This window comes from Macaca fascicularis, chromosome 7, assembly GCF_037993035.2.
Source record: "Macaca fascicularis isolate 582-1 chromosome 7, T2T-MFA8v1.1".
Taxonomy (NCBI): domain Eukaryota; kingdom Metazoa; phylum Chordata; class Mammalia; order Primates; family Cercopithecidae; genus Macaca; species Macaca fascicularis.
In genome coordinates this window covers 50,898,124-50,906,097 of record NC_088381.1, presented here as the reverse complement: position 1 = coordinate 50,906,097, position 7,974 = coordinate 50,898,124, and positions in this window count along the sequence as shown.

The following is a 7,974-nucleotide window of genomic DNA, read 5'->3' as shown; positions in this document are numbered from 1 at the left end:
AAAGGGTCAGTGTAAAGAGGGAGGAGGAGGATGTGTGTCAATCAGAAACTTCCCTGAGGAGGTGATGTCCTCCACATCAGATAGGTGGACAGTAAGAAGAGATGGGGAAAATGATTCAGCAGAGGAGAAGTCCCTGCAAGGGCAGAGCTAGAAGAGGCAGCCAGGCAACTGGGCTTTGGGGAACTAGGACCTGAAGTATGAGACAGGTTGTGTGCGGGCATTTGAGGGGCAGGGTATAGAAAAAGTAACCATATCTGTGTGCCAAATATGTCCTTATACTGGACAAGACACTTCTTATGTATTATATTTTTCTTCAAGATAACCTGGTGAGTAATGATAATAGTTATAGTATCCTGGTTAATATGTTAATATATAATGTGTTATTTTGATGTTATTTTAAAGTATTTTCTTTAAAAAAAGAGTCTTACTCTGTCGCCCAGGTTGGAGTGCAGGACGATCTCATCTCACTGCAACCTCCACCTCCCAGGTTCAAGTGATTCTCCTGCCTCAGACACCCGAGTGGTCAGGATTACAGGCGCACACCACCACACCTGGTTAATTTTTGTATTTTTAGTAGAGACGGGATTTCACCATGTTGGCCAGGCTGGTCTTGAACTCCTGACCTCAAATGATCCGCAGGCCTAGGCCTCCCAAAGTCCTGGGATTATAGGTGTGAGCCATCGCACCTAGCCTTATTTTTAAGCATTAAAAAAATTTTTTTTTCAGATGGTCTTGCTCTATCACCCAGGCTGGAGTGCAGTGGCATGATCATAGATCACTGTAGCCTTGAACTCTGGGGCTCAAGCGATCCTCCTGCCTCAGCTTCCTGAGTAGCTGGGACCACAGGTGTGTGCCACCACAACCGGCTAGTTTTTTAAATCTCTTTTATAGAGATGAGGATGTCTCCCCCGTTGCTCAGGAGGTCTTGAATTCCTGGGCTCGCAGTATCCTCCCACCACAGATTTCCAAAGTGCTGGGATTACAGGTGTGAGCCACTGTACCCAGCCAGTATTTAAATTTTGGTTGGCTAAACATTTAAAAAGATAGGAAAGCATATTATGAAAATTCTCCCTCCACACATATTTCCCATGCCTTCCCCTACCCCCTGCAATTAGTTTCTTGGTAATTCTTCCAGAAGATTTTGTTTCTTTAAAAAATACATATGCAAGAAAATCCAAATATGTATCTTCTGGGTTTTTGTTGTTCCTGTTTTTATACAATGGCAACCTAGAAACACAATGTTGTCTTTTTCGCTTAACATCACCCATTGAGGATCTTTCTATGTTACCACAGACAGCGTTTCCCTGTTCTTTCTTGTAGTTACATAGGATTCCATAGTATGGATGTATCATAATTTATTCCAGCTGTCCTGGACTGATAGACATTTAGATTATTTCTTGTGTTTTGCTATTTTAAATGCTTTTGCAATGAATAACCTTTAACGTGCTATTTATGGTAGAGTTTATCTATAAGATAAAAGCCTGAAAGTGGAATTGCTAAATCAAAGCATTTATAATTTAGTAAATATTGCCAGAATACCCTCTCTGGGGATTATACCAATTTACACTCCCATTGTCAGTGGTGTTTTTTTCTCAGAGTCATGTCAATACACTGTGTTATGAAACTTTTGGATCTTTTGACATTCTGGAAAGTTAAAATTTGTATCTCAGTGTAATTTTTTTGTTTATTGTTCAATTTTTTTTTTTGAGACAGAGTCTCACTGTGTCACCCAGGCTGGAGTACAGTGCAGTGATCATGGCTCACTGCAGCCTCAACCTCCCAGGCTTAAGGGATCACCATGCGTGGCTTTTTTGTTTGTTTGTAGAGACAGGGCCTTCTCAAGCTGACCTCTAACTCCTGGCCTCAAGTGATCCTCCCACCTCGGCCCTGGCCCCACAAACTGCTAGGATTACAGGCACGAGCCACCTAACCCAGCCTGTTTATTGTCCAATTGTTTATTGCTTTGTAAGTCTTGGATTTCTAGCTCCAGCAAAGAACAGGGTTTGGTTTGGTTTGGTTTCTGTCTTCCCCTAGCATTTGAGTATTTTTAAAGGTGTAATTTACATACAACAAACACCCTTTTGAAATGTATTATTTGACTGGCTCGCGCTTGTAATCCCAGCACTTTGGGAGGCAGAGATGGGTGGATCACCTGAGGTCAGGAGTTTGAGACCAGCCTGACTGATATGGTCAAACCTCATCTCTACTAAAAATACAAAATTTATCTAGGCGTGGTGGCACACCGCTGTAGTCCCAGCTACTCAGGAGGCTGAGACAGGAGAATTGCTTGAACCCCGGAGGCAGAAGTTGCAGTGAGTTGAGATCATGCCACCGCACTTTAGCCTGGGCAACAGAGCGAGACTCCATCTCAAAATTAAATAAAGATAAAAATAGAAATAAAATGTATCATTTGATGTGCTTTGACAAATGTGAACACCTGAGTAACCACCACCCCTACAATCAAATACAGAACATTCCCATCCACTCACAAAGTTCTCCACATCACTTCCCAGTCAGTGCTTACCACCTCCAGCCTTGAGCAGCCATTGACCTATCCATAACCGCTGACCACATTTCACTTTTCTAGCATTTCATATGAATGAAATGAGTACACAGTATGTACTCTTTTGTGTCTAGCTTTTTCCCCTCACTGTAATGGTTTTGAGAGTAATACATGTTATTCTATATCTGTAGTTCACTATATTGCCAACACATTCCATTGTCTAGGTAGAGGCACAATTTATTCATTCATCCATTGATGAACATTTGAGTAGTTTTCAGGTTTGGTTATTAAATAAAGCTCCTCCAGACATCTGTGTATGAGTCTTTGTTTGGACATATATTTTCATCTGGGTAAATACCTAGAAGTAGAATTGCTGGATTGAAAAACCGTCAAACATTTCCAAAGTGATCCTGTCAACATGCAGTATAGTCAGTCTTTTAAACATTAGCCACTCTAGCAGGTGTGACTGACAATGTTGAGCCACTTTTAATTTGCTTTTTGGGCACGTGTCTTCTTTTGTGAACTATCTGTTCAATATTTTGCTCATTTAAGAAATGGGCTATTAATATTGTTGAGCTTTAGAAGTTCTTAGTATATCTGGATGCAGTGACATATGCCTGTATTCCCAGATATTTGGGAGGCTGAAGGAGGATCACTTGAGCCCAGAAGTTCGAGAACAGCCTGGACAACATAGCAAGACCTGATCTCTTAAAAGAAGAAGAAAGAAAGGGGGGGTGGGGGGAGAGAGAGAGAGAGAGACAGAAAGAGAGAGAAGAAGGAGGAGGAGGAGGAGAGGAAGGGAGGGAGGGAGGGGAGAGAGAGACAGAAAGAAAGAAAAGAAAGAAGGAAAAAGAGAGAGAGAGAAAGAAAAAAAGAGAAAGAAAAAGAAAGGAAAAGAGAAAAGGGAGTTCTTAGAATATTCTAGACACAGTCTTTAATAGATATGTATATTTGGAATATTTTTCCACAGTCCATAACTTGCCTTTCTAGCTTCTTAATGCTCTAACTTGAAGAGCAAAAGTTTTTAAAATATTGATGAAGTCCCATTTATAATTTTTTAATGGTTAGAGGTTTTGTGCCTGGCCTAGGTGATACGGTTCAACTGTGTCCCCACCCAAATCTCATACTGAATTGTAGTTCCCATAATCCCCACATGTTGTAGGAGGGACTCAGTGGGAGGTAACTGAGTCATGGAGGCAGTTACCTCCATGCTGTTCTCGTGATAGTGAGTACCTATAATCCCAGCGACTTGGAATCTCTTAAAAGAGATCTGATGGTTTTATAAGGGGCTTTTCTCCTTTTGCTGGGCACTTCTTCCTGCTGCCACGTGAAGAAGGATGTGTTTGCTTCCCCTTCTGCCACGATTATAAGTTTCCTGAGGCCTCCCCAGTCCTGCGGAACTGTGGGTCAATTAAACCTCTTTCCTTTATAAACTACCCCATCTTGGGCAGTGATTTATAGCAGAATGAGAAGGGACTAACACAGGAAATCTCTGCTCATCCCAACTTTTTGAAGATTTTCTCCTATGTTTTCTCCTAAAATTTTACAGATTTAGCTATTGACTTCATGTCTATGATCCTTTTTTTTTTTCTTTTCAGACAGTCTCGAGATGTTGCCTAGGCTGAGTGCAGTGGCACAATCCTGGTTCACTGCAGCCTCAACCTCCTGGACTCAAGCAATCCTCCCCACTCAACATCCCAAGTAGTTGGGATTATAGGTACACATTACCAAACCTGGCTAATTTTTAGGTTTTTTGTAGAAACAGGGTTTTGCCACATTGCCTAGGCTGGTCTCAAACTCCTGACCTCAAGTTATATACCTGCCTTGGCCTCTCAAAGTGCTGGAATTATAGACATGAGACACCTTGCCTGACCTGTGGCCCATTTTTGAATTAATTTTTGTATATGATATGAAGTAAAGGTTGAGGTTCTTTTTTTTTCATGGTGATATCTGATTTTTCCAGCACTTTTTGTTTAAAGGTATCTTTCCCCCATTGAATTACCTGGAAACCTTTTCATTTGCTTTTGTGTTATTTTGAGTGAGGTTGAGCATCTTCTAATATGTTTAAGAGCCACGTGTCTCCTTTTCTACAAACTGTTATTTTTTCTACTTTGTTCATTTTTCTAGTGTCGGTTGTTTCTATTTCTGTTTTTGACATTTGGGAGCTCTTTAAATATTAGGAAGATTAGCCATTTTGATATGAGCTGTAAATTTTTTTTCACTCAATTTGTTGGTTTGTATTTTGACTTTGCTTATAATATTTTCTCATGAAATTTTAAAAATGTATTTGAATTGATAAATATTTTATGACTTCTGGATTTTGAGTCATAAGTAAAAAAACCTCCATTCTGAGATCATAACAGAATTTAATGTAATCTTATTATTTTATATTTTACATGTAAAATTATAAACTCATTTGGAAATTAAATAAGTATAAAGTATAAAATATTGATCCCCCTTTTTTCAACACCATGAATTTTTTGTGTTGAGGTCTATCGTTGGGCTTTCTGCTCTGTTCCATCAGGCTAATGTTTATCCATGCTCTAGGACCACTTTGTTTTAATTATTGAGGTGCCATAAAACGTTAAATATCTATAGGAGTAATTCTTTTTAATGCTTCTTAAGAAAGACCTTCTGTCTTTTTTTGTTTTAAGAGACAGAGTCTTGCTATATTGCTCAGGCTGGAGTGTAGTGGCTATTCATAGGTGCGATCATAGCTTACTGCAGCCTCAAATTCCTGGGTTCAAATGATCCTCCTACCTTGGCCTCCAAAGTAGCTGGGACTACAGATGCAAGCCACTTACCATGGCTGACTAGTGTTTCTATTTTCAATGAACTTTAGAATTACTTGGTGTAGTTTTTTAAAAAGAATATTGTCAGTATCTTCATTGGGATTATATTAAATGTGTCAAGTAACTCATAGAAAATTGCAATCTTTAGCCGAGCGTGGTGGCTCAGGCCTGTAATCCCAGCACTTTGGGAGACTGAGGTGGGTGGTTCATGAGGTCAGATCAAGATTGAGACCATCCTGGCCAATATGGTGAAACTTCATCTTTACTAAAAATACAAAAATTAGCTGGGCGTGGTGGCATGCACCTGTAGTCCCAGCTACTTGGGAGGCTGAGGCAGGAGAATCACTTGAATCCAGGAGTTGGAGGTTGCAGTGAGCCGAGATTGAGCCACTACACTACAGCCAGCCTGGCAACAGAGCAAGACTCCATCTCAAAAAAAAAAAAAAAAAAAAAAAAAAAAAAGAAAAGAAAAAAAGAAAGAAAGAAAAGAAAAAGAAAATTGCAGTCTTTATGATAGTGAGTCTTCCTATCCATGAACATGGTGTGTTTTTATGTCTTCTTTTGTGTCCTTTAGAAGTTTTGAAATGTCCTTTATATTGTCTGAACATTTATTCCTAGGTACTTTACCCTTTTTGGTACTACTATAAATGGAATATTTCTTCCATTATATTATCTGAACAGAATACAATTTATTGCTCTTTAGTGATTTTGTTTCTCTGTGTATGAGTAGAAAACAAACTCAGTTTCTCCTACCATACTCCAGAAACACACTTCTAATACCACATGTGTGGAGTTCCTCCACCCACCCATATCAAGCAGCAGCCAGTTCTGCAGTGGCCACCAGCTGGGTGTCCTGATTCAATTCCAATACTATCTACCTGGATATAGCATCAGATCCCACAGGTCGAGGGCTCAGTTCCACAAGACTGTCCCCCACTTCCAGTGTCAATCACAAGCCCCAGGTTGTGTTACCTGTACTTCTGGCCAACTGGCTATAAATCAGGATTCCCATGACCCTCTTCTTGGGTTTAATTTGCTAGAGCAGCTCACAAAATGCAGGGAAGCACTTGCTTACATTTAGCAGTTTATTCTAAAGCATATTTTAAAGGATACAAATGAAAAGCCAGATGAAGAGATAAACGGGGCACACTCTGGAAGGGCCTCGAATACAAAAGCTTCCATCCCTGAATACAAAATCTTCCATACAAGACCACCTTCCTGGAAAACCCCTCAACTCAGTCGTTACGGGTTTTTATGGAGATTTCGTTAAGTAGGCATGATCGATGACATCATTGGCCATTGGTGATCAACCTTTGGTCCCTCTCCCCTGCCCGAAGGTGGAGGGTAGGGCTCTGAGCAGATGGTTGGTTCCCCTGGCAAGCAGCCCCCCATCCTGTGGTTATGAACATAAGCTCAGTTATGGCTCTAAAGAACAAGCCCGTCTTTCCCTTTTTTTTTTTTTTTTTTTTTTTTTGAGATGGAGTCTCACTCTGTTGCCCAGGCTGGAGTGCAGTAATGATCTCAGCTCACTGCAACCTCCGCCTCCTGTGCTGAAGCAATTCTCCTGCCTCAGCCTCCCAAGTAGCTGGGATTACAGATACACACCACCACGCCCAGCTAATTTTTGTATTTTTAGTAAAGACAGGGTTTCACCATGTTGGTCAGGCTGGTCTCCAACTCCTGACCTCGTGACCTGCAGCCTCGGCCTCCTAAAGTGCTGGGATTACAGACGTGAGCCACTGCGCCTGGCCTATCTTTCACCTTTATGCTTATTCTGGAGCTGCTCCAGAGCCGTTTCAGGAACCAAGGATGAAAGGTCAAGTATTTTAAGGAAAGATACTCTTATCACACTTCAGTCTCTTAGGAAATTACAAGGGTTATATGGGCTGTGAGTCAGGAACTATAGACAAAAACAAAAAATAGATATATCATAGTATCATACTTACTAACTTCTTTTTTTTTTTTTTTTTTTTTTTGAGACCGAGTCTGGCTCTGTCGCCCAGGCTGGAGTGCCGTGGCCGGATCTCAGCTCACTGCAAGCTCCGCCTCCCGGGTTTACGCCATTCTTCCGCCTCAGCCTCCCGAGTAGCTGGGACTACAGGCGCCCGCCACTTCGCCCGGCTAGTTTTTTGTATTTTTTAGTGGGACGGGGTTTCACCGTGTTAGCCAGGATGGTCTCAATCTCCTGACCTCGTGATCCACCCGTCTCGGCCTCCCAAAGTGCTGGGATTACAGGCTTGAGCCACCGCGCCCGGCCCATACTTACTAACTTCTATAAAACAGAATGAGCGTACCATTGAGCTGAGCAGAGGATGCAGGTTTTAAAGACAGAATAGGCTAAAGACGCCAGAAACAAAGAACGAAGAGTGGATCGGTCATTTCAAAGTTACTTTCTTCGTAAGGCAGGAACAGAGAAACAGAACAATTTAAAAATAACTGGTGGCCAGGTGGTGGGGCTCATGCCTGTAATGCCAGCACTTTGGGAGGCTGAGGCGGGTGGATCACAAGGTCAGGAGATCGAGACTATCCTGGCTAACACGGTGAAACCCCGTCTCTACTAAAAATCAAAAAAAAATTAGTGGTGGCAGAAGCCTGTAGTCCCAGCTACTCAGGAGGCTGAGGCAGGAGAATGGCATGAACCTGAGAGGCAGAGCTTGCAGTGAGCTGAGATCGCGCCAC